This window comes from Mytilus trossulus, chromosome 3 (genome assembly GCF_036588685.1).
Source record: "Mytilus trossulus isolate FHL-02 chromosome 3, PNRI_Mtr1.1.1.hap1, whole genome shotgun sequence".
Lineage (NCBI taxonomy): Eukaryota > Metazoa > Mollusca > Bivalvia > Mytilida > Mytilidae > Mytilus > Mytilus trossulus.
Window position 1 is genome coordinate 54,385,854 of NC_086375.1, and position 12,513 is coordinate 54,398,366.

General features: G+C 30.9%; 1 long non-coding RNA gene across 1 annotated transcript in view; it reads left to right on the top strand.

The window, feature by feature from the left end:
* The first annotated feature begins 209 nt into the window (after positions 1–209).
* The window catches only part of LOC134709551 (uncharacterized), a 30,340-nt gene continuing 18,036 nt past the window's right edge, over positions 210–12,513 (top strand). Inside the window, exons 1-2 of the long non-coding RNA XR_010105982.1 lie at positions 210–324; positions 1,802–1,895. This is a non-coding gene — a long non-coding RNA (uncharacterized LOC134709551). The remainder of the gene's footprint in view (positions 325–1,801; positions 1,896–12,513) is intronic.

The following is a 12,513-nucleotide window of genomic DNA, read 5'->3' on the forward strand; positions in this document are numbered from 1 at the left end:
TTTCTGGTTAAACAGTTTTTGTTTTAGATGTTCCTCTGTTGATCTCAACTATTGGATTACAAAGCATAGAAAATCTCAAGTTATATTCTAGTTCTAATAAAAATTGCTTTGTATTGCTGCATATTTTTGAATAGTGATATCAACCCTTAAGTGAAATTATTTAAATAATTTTTACATATAGCATGCTGCTAATGAATCGGCACAGGCTCAATCACCACCATTCGACCCTGGGCAGAACATGGCTTATGTCAATCAGCGAACAGGTGAAATTATTATAGTTCCTGAAAACCAATCCGAACTCGTCACAGTGAAGGAAGACAATGGGTAAAGGTTTAATTTACTATTATTAAATAAGGGGCCACATACAGTTATTTAAAAGATTGATAAAAAAAAAGAGTCACTGGAGACGAATCCGGGTCCGTCCGCACTGATTCTGGTTCGCCTTAGTTTCTGTTCGCCCTAATACCTGTTTGCCCTGAGTCCGTTCGCCCTGATTTATTTTTTAGTATAGTGTTGCGTTGTGTGTATATAATCACTTGTCATCAGTGTTTTTACCCATCCTTTTTTTTATTTTTTATATTTCAAACTGAATTTTACCCATTGAAATGTTATTCTCATTATTAATCCATCAAAGACAATTTATATAAAATTCAGTGATATCAGAGGTTTCAAATCAGCAATCAAAATTCAATCAACAGTAATTAAAAGTAATTATAAAATAAAGTGTAACAAAGCAGTCAAGAATTTTATTAAGTTAATATAAATTTGGCAAATATTCTTTATTTAACTTTTAATAGATATACATAAATTTTAATATATATATATTTCGTTCATTGATGTAACATATACCATGGAAGTATTATATTGACAATATAATACTTCCATGCATTTTTCTATGTTGTGATGTTATGCTATTGTTTCAGAAAAAGGGAGAAGGTTTGGATCCATTAAAACGTTTAATCCCGCTGCAAATGTTTGCACCTGTCCTAAGTCAGGAATCTGATGTACATTAGTTGTCGTTTGTTTATGTAATATATACGTGTTTCTCGTTTCTCGTTTTGTTTATATAGATTAGACCGTTGGTTTTCCCGTTTGAATGGTTTTACACTAGTAATTTTGGGGCCCTTTATAGCTTGTTGTTCGGTGTGAGCCAATGCTCCGTGTTGAAGGCCGTACTTTAACCTATAATGGTTTACTTTTTAAATTGTTATTTGGATGGAGAGTTGTCTCATTGGCACTCACACCACATTTCCCTATATCTATCTATATACATATCATAAATGAATATAGGGCGACCAAGTGCCTGTCAAAGTTGGGTGGCATATCGTAATTCTTTCATTGGTTATTAGAGAACCAAAAACATGTGAAGTTGAAAAATCACTGAATAAAAATAAAATCAAAATGTATAAGCCAATGCATAGTGAGCCCCTTAATGTATTAGATCAGTTTTTAATTCAGTTCTTGACGAGTGTTGATCTATGTAGAACAAAGTGTTCTTCGGTATAGACATTGCTTTAATAAAACGATCTTTGTATCCTTCTGTCCGATGTCTTACAATTACGTTAAAATTAAATTTAAAACAAAATGATAATAACAACAAACAAATTCAAAACAGTCAATATTTTAATCTAAACGTTGAAATCAAACCAAATCATAAACGTTACCTATACAGCTGCAAACATATAAATAATGCAATGTAGTAGGGATACACCTCATTAAATAAATCATAATAAACAGAGACAATCAGAATCAGTACATCCTTTTCGCTAACAACTAAAATTCTTAAGTTAACTCTTTTCAGATGTTTACCCGATACAGATGAATGGCAATGGTATGATTGGATGTTGGCTATTCTAGTTGGAATAATTATCGTTCCTTTACTTGTTGCTTGTTGCGTGAGTTTGACATACATTTTTACTCGTTCAGTCATTGTTCTGACTTGATGGTATAAAATTTAAGTATTTACCTATCTTTTGATTTTGTTTATCAAATAAGGCGAAAAGTAACCGAATTAAAAAGTGTAAGGTTTTCTCCAGGTATTATTGCTTTATTTTGCGGAACAATTGTGCAAATCAGAATTTGTGTGAATAAAAAGACTACACGAAGGTCAACATTGCCACAATTATATGTACTTATATAACAGTTTCATAGATTCTGGTCAAAAGATTGACAATGAAAGGTTATGATCTATATAAATAAAGGCAACAGTAGTATAACGCTTTTCTTTTAAGTCATAAATCGATTGATAACAACTGTCATTTTCCTGATTTGGTATAGTACATTTTCCAAAAAAAATAGTGGGCGAAATCTGGTTTAGTGACTATCCAAATAGTTATCAAAAGCACCAGGATTATAATATAGTACGACAGACGTGCTTTTCTTGTAAGTAGAGAATTTTAGGTTTTTGACGTACTTAAACGTAACATACCTGCAAACCACCTTAACATTTCAAAAAATGGCCATTGTTATCTCCCGTTGACTATTTGACTTGTAAGTTAAACACAAATCGTATATTAGAGATGACCAGGATATTGACGAACGAACGTACGAAAGCGTAACTTGACGGATCGTACGAAGCGGGAGCGGTAGTTTATACATATTAATGTATTAATCCAACATAAAATCGTCGAAGTGAAAGAAATTGCATGGGTCTTCATGTAGTATAAAGAAATATAACCTGTTTATTAGCTTACTCCAAGCATTAATATTTAATGTTTGCTACAATAGAAAAAGGTGCACGCGATATGCAAGACTCTGTTATAACATTTTAGGTCCTGAAAGTGTTTTGGAGGGGTATAAAAGGGTGAAAGCATATATATCAAAGTTTACCATATTGATATAATTCATTTTTGATTTTAAATCTTGTTTTCTTTTCCGAAATTTATCTAAATTCGTTAGCCCTGCCTCCAGACAAGCAAGATTGGGCTGATTACAAGGAACCTTGATCAAATAAAAGAAATTATTTTCGAAATATTTTGCATGTCTTAAAAAAGGGATGCTACAAATATAAATGTTAAAGTTTAGTACTAGTATATTGATTCTTTTGATAATCAAATTGCAGTTGCATCTTTTATGGTTATTACATTTCCCGCTCATTTAATTAGTTTATTCATTATAAGTGCAAATTTATACGAACACAAATAAGTTGACAGACTGCTATTATCCAATATACCACATCATAGGAGGTGCATACTGGTGAGGGTCCAACGCTTGAGTACTAAGGGATATAACCCTAGAAAAATTGGACCAGAGCATCCAACTCACGCACACAGATGGACCTAAAGTACGTTTAAACTGGCTGAGTATCATATTATGGCATAAAAAAAAATAGACAATATATATGTTGAACTGCTATTGGTTCATGTGAAAATCGAAAATTTAGGACAAAGTTGTATTTTTATCAACATGTATTTACCGGAATTTATAAGAATTTATAAGATATTTTGTACCTATTTTTCTACACTAAATCAATGGGTATATTACTAAACAAAATCCTCCCATATTTTAAACGTCAAAAAATTACCTATGGACTTGTGAGGCTTATCATTGTGAAGAACCGAAATGCTTTTTCTCGTCGAAACTCCTAAGTGAAGACCAGTGACTTTGAGAAAATTGATGGACTGCAATATAATTCCTCCATGTAGGTGTGTAAACGAGGATCGACCCACCCATCCACTTTTACGTGTATCTGAAATCAATTTTAATGGGTTGCAATGCTAAGGTTTATATTATAAAGAGTAAAACTCCAAAGTGCAATAACACTTATAAAATATTTTCCCAAAGTGACTTGTCTTTGGAACTTTGGCGTATCACATTTCAAACGTCAGAGGTTGACAGGTATGATAAAAGACTACCATTCGCTTTTTAGGGGTGAGTGGTTTTTTTTTTGCTATGATGAAATTTGAAAAAGGCAGGACATGAGTGTGGGGTAAAAAAAGGCGGATACAATGATCGACAATTCATATAAAAAGGTCAGGACAAATATATATAAAAAGGCAGAACCGAATAGAGTGAAAAATTAAAAGGACAGAGATTACACTAAATAAAAATCAGAGAAACATTTAACATACTAGCCTTCCAATCCTCCTCCTCCTTTTAAAAAATATCATTTTTGAACGGGTTGAAAAAACGATATATTTTTTTATATATAAACTGATCGATGAAATTACATATAAAACTTGAATATCCAATTAAAACGACAGATAAAGAAACAATTCCTCAACATAACATTTACATACTTTAGTATTGTTTTAGAGCATCTAAATTATGCAATCTTATCTGTATGAGTATAGTAAAAGTTGTCGGTGTACTCGAATACTCCTGTGCGTGATGTACATTTCATTATGCGTTCAACAACTATATATATGATATCGTAACATACGTAATACTTTTATGCGTCTTTTATCGATAAATCATATAAACCATTGAAAATTGGTATACTTAATGCATTTCTCTCTATTATCGTGATTGCGTCCGAAAATAATTCAAACATATTAACCATTACATAACAACACCTTTTGGTTTAAGGTACATATGAAAACATATACAATTACCGCTCCTAATACGTTCGTTCGTCGAGATAGGTTCGTTCGTCAATATCCTAGTCATCTCTATTTTGACGTACGTAATACACTTTAACATAGTCGTTGTTATATTGTGCTTGTCTCCCTTTCTTCATTTAGTTCAAATCTATCAAAAATAGCGCATTTCACGAGCAAGATTTTATACTTGTATTATACCTAAACATACGAAAGGCGACAGAGTTATATTTTGAATTATATACAGGATCAATTTTTCCTGATTTTATATACAGGAAACAATATTTCCTGTTTTTGCACAAACATATATTTTCTTTACAACTTATTTGTGAATATGCCGTAACGCGTTAAAGGAGTGTATATATACCGTAAAATGAGTTTTTTTTCAAACTATTTATTGTATCAACTTATGAAGATATAAATTTACTTCTTAAGTATAACCGATTTACTCTTCCGTTTTTCCGATGAACCTACAGCTTATCTTACTTGACCCGACCTTATGAGGTATCAACAGATAATTGATCTTCTTTCTATCAGTTTGATAGAAAGCCGACTATGCAGATATATTTGTATTCTTGTATAGTGAGGTCGATTTAGCCTTTTTTTATCCTAGCTTGTCGACATGATTTTTTCTATATTCCAATCATCTTGTTTTGCGGCAATTTTTTTATTTTGCCTTTTTGATTTTGTAAATACTCTCCCGAAATTTGTTTTACCATTTTAAATTTACTCTATGCCCTCCCAGATAGATATGATTGTATAAAGAAGAACCTTATGTTTAAAATTTGTCATTAATTCATCCATCACTTAATTTTTTGGAAAAGAGGAGCTTTGACGCGGAAATTCCATTCAAATTCTCTCATAAGACTCATCAGTGAAGCTCATGTCAAAACATTTATGAAGCCAAACAAGTACAAAGTTGAAGAGCATTGAGGATACAAAATTACAAAAAATTGTGCCAAATATGGCTAAGGTAATCTATGCCTGGGATAAGAAAATCCTTAGTTTTTTCGAAAAATTCAAAAATTTTGTTAACAGAAAATTTAAAAAAATGACCACATTATTAATATTCATGTCAACACCGAAGTGTTGACTACTGGGCTGGTGCTACCGTCGGGGACGAAACGGAAACTAGCGCTTTTATGGCTATATTAAATACGTGTATAACACTTACATGATACCATTACAAGACCGAACTAAGTACAAATAAATACAATATCATTCAGGAAAGGCAAATACACAAATAAACAATACAATAGTACATTTCGACATGCTTATAGAAAACTGTTATCAAAGGCAGTAGGCGTATAATTTGATACACCAGACGCGCGTTTCGTCTACATAAGACTCATTAGTGACGCTAAGATAAAAAAAAAAGTAAGAAAGTCAAACAAGTACAAAGTTGAAGAGCATTGATGATTCAAATTTCCAGAAAATTGCGCCTAACGTTATCTCTGCCTGGAATAAGAAACTTCCTCATCATTCATACTTTTGCAATCAGTAAATTTAAAAACAAAATGACCATATAATTCATTTTCATTTCAACACCGAAGTGCTGATTAACCATATAATAAAAACGAACACGTAAAACAACCTAGGACAGCACATAAAACAGCACAAGAGAACGAAACATTGCCTGTCACACGACTGGATCGACGCCACAAAAGTAAACGCACAGTTAAATTTCTAAAGACATAATATATTTCACAAAGTCGCTGGGGATGCATAACACTATATCGCATAGATAGATCCTTATTGATAACCATCAGTGCATTTTTAAAAGTTATCTCACATCGAAACTTTTACAAATGTAATAATTTGAAAAGGAAAGATTTTGACGCAAAATCGGGTGGAAAAGAGAATTTCTGGAAGAAAAACTCGGATATTAAAATTTAAAACCAGACACAAGTTGGTTCCTTTTTCCTTTTTCCTTTTTCGATATTCAAATTTTGAAAAAGTCCAAACTAAATTTTTTTTTTCCTTCAAATTTTTTTTTCCTCAAAATATTTTTTTCCTCAAATTTTTGTTTTCCTTAAATTTTTTTTTTCCTCAAATTTTTTTTTCCTTAAAAATTTTTTTTTCCCTTAAATTTTTTTTTCCTCAAATTTTTTTTTTCTCAAATATTTTTTCCTCAAAAATTTTTTTCTTCAAAATTTTTTTTCCCTCAAAATTTTTTTTCTTCAAAATTTTTTTTCAATTTTTTTTTCTATTCTATATTCGGTTTCTTTTTCCTTATTCGATTTTCATTTCCTTATACAGTTTCTATTTCCTTATTCGATTTCCATTTCCTTATTCAATTTTCGTTTCCTTATTCGGTTTCTTTTTCCTTTTTCAATATTCATTTCCTTTTTCGGTTTCTTTTTCCTTTTTCAATATTCATTTCCTTATTCGATTTTCATTTCCTTATTCGATTTCTGTTTCCTTATTCGGTTTCTATTTCCTTATTCGGTTTCTATTTCCTTATTCGGTTTCCATTTCCTTATTCGGTTTCTTTTTCCTTATTTGGTTTCTGTTTCCTTATTTGATTTCTTTTTCCTTATTCAATTTTCATTTCATTATTCGATTTCTTTTTCCTTATTGGATTTTCATTTCCTTATTCGATTTCCATTTCCTTATTCGATTTTCATATCCTTATTCGGTTTCTTTTTCCTTATTCGGTTTCTGTTTCCTTATTTGATTTCTTTTTCCTTATTTAATTTTCATTTCCTTATTCGGTTTCTTTTTCCTTATTGGATTTTCATTTCCTTATTCGATTACCATTTTCTTATTCGATTTTCATTTCCTTATTCGGTTTCTTTTTCCTTTTTCAATATTCATTTCCTTTTTTGGTTTCTATTTCCTTATTCGGTTTCTATTTCCTTATTGGATTTTCATTTCCTTATTCGATTTCCATTTCCTTATTCGATTTCCATTTCCTTATTCGGTTTCTTTTTTCTTTTTCAATATTCATTTCCTTATTTGATTTCCATTTCCTTATTCGATTTCCATTTCCTTATTCGGTTTCTTTTTCCTTTTTCAATATTCATTTCCTTATTTGATTTCCATTTCCTTATTCGGTTTCTTTTTCCTTTTTCAATATTCATTTCCTTTTTCGGTTTCTATTTCCTTATTCTGTTTTTATTTCCTTATCGGATTTTCATTTCCTTATTCGATTTCCATTTCCTTATTTTCGATTTCTATTTCCTTATTCGGTTTCTTTTTCCTTTTTCAATATTCATTTCCTTTTTCGGTTTCTTTTCACTTATTCAGTTTCTATTTCCTTATTTGATTTCCATTTCCTTATTCGATTTCCATTTCTTTATTCGGTTTCTTTTTCCTTTTTCAATATTCATTTCCTTATTTGATTTCCATTTCCTTATTCGATTTTCATTTCCTTATTCGGTTTCTTTTTCCTTTTTCAATATTCATTTCCTTTTTCGGTTTCTATTTCCTTATTCGGTTTTTATTTCCTTATCGGATTTTCATTTCCTGATTCGATTTCCATTTCCTTATTTTCGATTTCTATTTCCTTATTCGGTTTCTTTTTCCTTTTTCAATATTCATTTCCTTTTTCGGTTTCTTTTCACTTATTCAGTTTCTATTTCCTTATTCGATTTCCATTTCCTTATTCGATTTTCATTTCCTTATTCGGTTTCTTTTTCCTTTTTCAATATTCATTTCCTTTTTCGGTTTCTATTCCCTTATTCGGTTTCTATTTCCTTATTGGATTTTCATTTCCTTATTCGATTTCCATTTCCTTATTCGATTTCTGTTTCCTTATTCGGTTTCTATTTCCTTATTCGATTTTCATATCCCTATTGGATTTTCATTTCCTTATTCGATTTTCATTTCCTTATTCAATTTCTATTTCCTTATTCGGTTTCTATTTCCTTATTCGGTTTCTATTTCCTTATTTGGTTTCCATTTCCTTATACGGTTTCTTTTTCCTTATTTGGTTTCTGTTTCCTTATTTGATTTCTGTTTCCTTATTCAATTTTCATTTCCTTTTTCGGTTTCTTTTTCCTTATTGGATTTTCATTTTTATTCGATTTCCATTTCCTTATTCGATTTTCATTTCCTTATTCGGTTTCTTTTTCCTTTTTCAATATTCATTTCCTTTTTCGGTTTCTATTTCCTTATTCAGTTTCTATTTCACTATTCGATTTCCATTTCCTTATTCGATTTCCATTTCCTTATTCGGTTTTTTTTTCCTTTTTCAATATTCATTTCCTTTTTCGGTTTCTATTCCCTTATTCAGTTTCTATTTCCTTATTCGATTTCCATTTCCTTATTCCATTTCCTATTCGATTTCTGTTTCCTTATTCGGTTTCTATTTCCTTATTCGGTTTCTTTTTCCTTATTCGGTTTCTATTTCCTTATTCGGTTTCTTTTTCCTTGTTCGGTTTCTGTTTCCTTAGTTGATTTCTTTTTCCTTATTCAAATTTCAGACACCAAGTAATGGCAAAAGCTTACATTTCCTTTTAGGAAAGGTGAGCTTAAATGCATTTGATGTGCAAGTTCTGTATATATAAGAATTGAAAACTGGTTTTATTTTTTATATGTATAGGGTATTAAATGCATGTAACAGCCACATTTTAGCAAGAAGCGAGGAACCACATTTATTTCTATATTGCAACAAATCTAACAAACTTGTACTTCATTACTGATTCTTTCTAATGACAGTTTTAAACAAGGAGTTTGAAGACTTTCCTAAATTGTATTGTATTGTTTACTTGCTATTATTGCATGTGTATTCAGCATAAAAACATTTTATTTGCTTTTTAGTACTAGTTATGTTATTTTAATTTTAGCGATGAATAGTAATATTGCCGTAGATGAAACACGCATCTGGTTTACCCATTATTAGCGCGGTATCAAATTTTACCAAACAATTCAATAAAAACAAAATCCTTTTGTTTGATGTCATTAATTTATTTAGTACCAAGACCATAACAACTAAACTGTAGTCAAGTATAAGTACTAAAACACTACTTTAGTGTTCATAGTAAGGTTCCAGTCATAAATTATATGCAGCAATTCTGCATGTACAATAACAGTTTCTTAAACACTGATATAGCCAAAATACGCGTGAAAATTTAAAAATAGCCAATTTTGAATAATGAAATGGATAATTTGAATAATGACATGGGCTGCTGCGGCCCTTCAACCCCTATTTACACATACCTTATACCTCATTCGAAAGCTTATTAATAGAGGAGCAAAAGGTATATAGTATGTGTGTTCCTCGTTGCCTATTAGAGGAGAAACGAAGGACCTAAATATCGAAATGCATGTGACTATTGAAAGACAGCTTATTTTGAATAATGGAATTGACTGCTGCGACCAGTCAGCCTCTAATTCAAGAAACCTTAAATACACCATTTGAAACCTTGATAAAGTAACAAAACTGTTTTTAACAACGTGTATTTTTGGCACCTCTAATGGTCATTGCGGGACATACTGTTTATAACCATTTTATTCCTCTTTGTATAGCTTAGACTATATACATGTACCTCTTGTTTCTTTGTTGGAATGCTTTTGAATGACGTATAAGGTAGCAATACACAGTAAGGAGTTTGGTTTCGTATTTTGGCTCCGGTGGATAGGAAAGTTGTAGTGCAATAAAATTCATTTTTAGACAGCTGATTACTAATTTAGCCTTCAAAGACGTTTTAAATAAGAACTTGAAGATTGTGTTTACATGTTTTATAACCTATTTACTGTTTGACTCTCCGTATTTTCAAAGCTAGACTGGCCATAGGTCCGGAAATTAATGTAAACAAATGTTTACAAACGCTTTTTTTCTACGCGAAGTATTTTACATAATTTTTGTTAATTTGGAACCCCTCATTTCCCTTAAAAAAATTTGGCGAAACATATCAACCGAGCATTTGGATAAAAATTGCTTGTTTGTCTTTCTTCAACCGTATCGGTCGTATTGTAAATTTCATTGAAGAGCCCGGCGTATATCTGGTTTACAACAAGAAATCTGTGAGGTTATTCTAACTTGACATACAACAAACACGAATTGTCCATGTTGAGGTCCTACATGCAAAAAAGCAGTACATAGCTTTGGATCCATACTATTATTTTATATATACAGCATAAAAAATGTTCAACCCTTACACTTTACAGCAACTATAAAATGTATATGCCCAAATAAGGAACCGTTTAAATATGCATTCTACACAAATTTTATGTTTTTTAGCCCCCAAAAAGGTAATAACTTTTTTTCGACTCGCTTCGCTCAGTCATCTTAAAAAATGTCGGCCATTTTCTAAAATCCAGAATCCGCCCCTGACAGTTGAAGCTTATCATACATTATTCAAATTAGAGTCCGTTCAATTTGGAGGATAATTGGACCATTTCTAACCAAAAAAAACAAAAATATTGATAGTATGATATCATTGTAATTCTAAAACCAAAAGAAAGCATTTGCTATGTTGCATGTAAAGGAAAAGTCCTTTTACGTTATAAGTGACAAGGGTAGTGTGTATATGAATATCTATGTTATCAAGGAATTGTACTTAAGTAATATATACAATTCATCAATTCCTTGATTCTCTCTCTATATATATATAATAGTGTGTGTATGATATTTTATAAGATAACAAGTGTGGACACAGATGAGTGTGGATTTGTTTTTCGTTTATTATTTGTACATAAATAAGGCCGTCAGTTTTCTCGTTTGAATTGTTTTACATTGTTATTTCGGGGCCTTTAATCTGACTATGCGGTATGGGCTTTGCTCATTGTTGAAGGTCGTACTGTAGTTGTTTTAATTTCTGTGACATGTTGGTCTATTGCGGAGAATTGTCTCATTGGCAATCATACCACATCTTTTTCATATGTATTTGCTTACTATTTGTATGGATCTATGTATATTACTTTATGGTGGATCGTCAGTATCATTAGTAAAACTTTTTGTCAAAATGTCGAATTGGTTTTTTTAGTAATGACAATGCCTGACATGATGCTTGGGGCTAGATGAGCTAGAAAGTGAACTTCTGTGTTGTTGTTTTTTTCTTCAATTCTTTGATAATATCTCCTCCAAAGCTGTTCAAAGCAAAACAGAGTTTTTACTAATGTGAAAATGATATCGTGAAAAGATCCTTTGTCAGCATGCTTCAAAGACTCATAACTGTTCTTATAGTAATCTGGTAGAATTCAAGCATGTCAAGTGGATATTATGAGCATCTAGTTAATGTGTCTAGATATTTAAAAAGTTATAATATTCAATATGAAAATGGTAGTGCAAAATTATTCTCTTTTTAAATTTTTGGTTATAATATATGGATACAAATATAAGTGATACCATTACAGTATTTGTTGTGGTATGAAAGTGTATTAATTAACATTTACTGTAACAATGTTAGTGAGAGCCTTGGTGTAGTGGTTAGATCATCGAAGGAAATCAAAGTCTACCGTTAATAGTGACCAAAAACGGATGAAAGAATACAACAATGATAATGTAAATATTTCTAATATTGAGAATCGTACAGATGTGATATTTATAGATTATTACATGGCATTTTCCATATGGCCCTGGTATCAGCTCTAGACTCCCATATCAAGCCAGAGGGCTTTAGCCCGAGGGCTTGATATGAGTCGTGGGCTGATACCATGGACCATATGGAAAATGACATGTAATAATCTATTTATCACATATTTTCAAGCAAGAGAAAATAAATAGCTTACACCAAATTATGTTTGATATTTCATCAAAAATCAAAAAGATATTTAACCAAAAAAAAAAAACAATGTTTCACTGTGAGTTAAAAAAAAAAGTTTGTATCACAGTAGGTAAACAACGTTTTGTGAAAAGTTTTAGAAATGGTTTACAATAAATATATTAATTGTAAGAATTGCAACTATTAAACGACTCTAAAGTTTTACATTTCAAATGTTAAAAAATGCTTAGGAAGAATCCTATATCGCTACTCATTCCAGTGTGGCGTCATATATTTTTTAAATTCTTTATGACGTCCAAATTTTA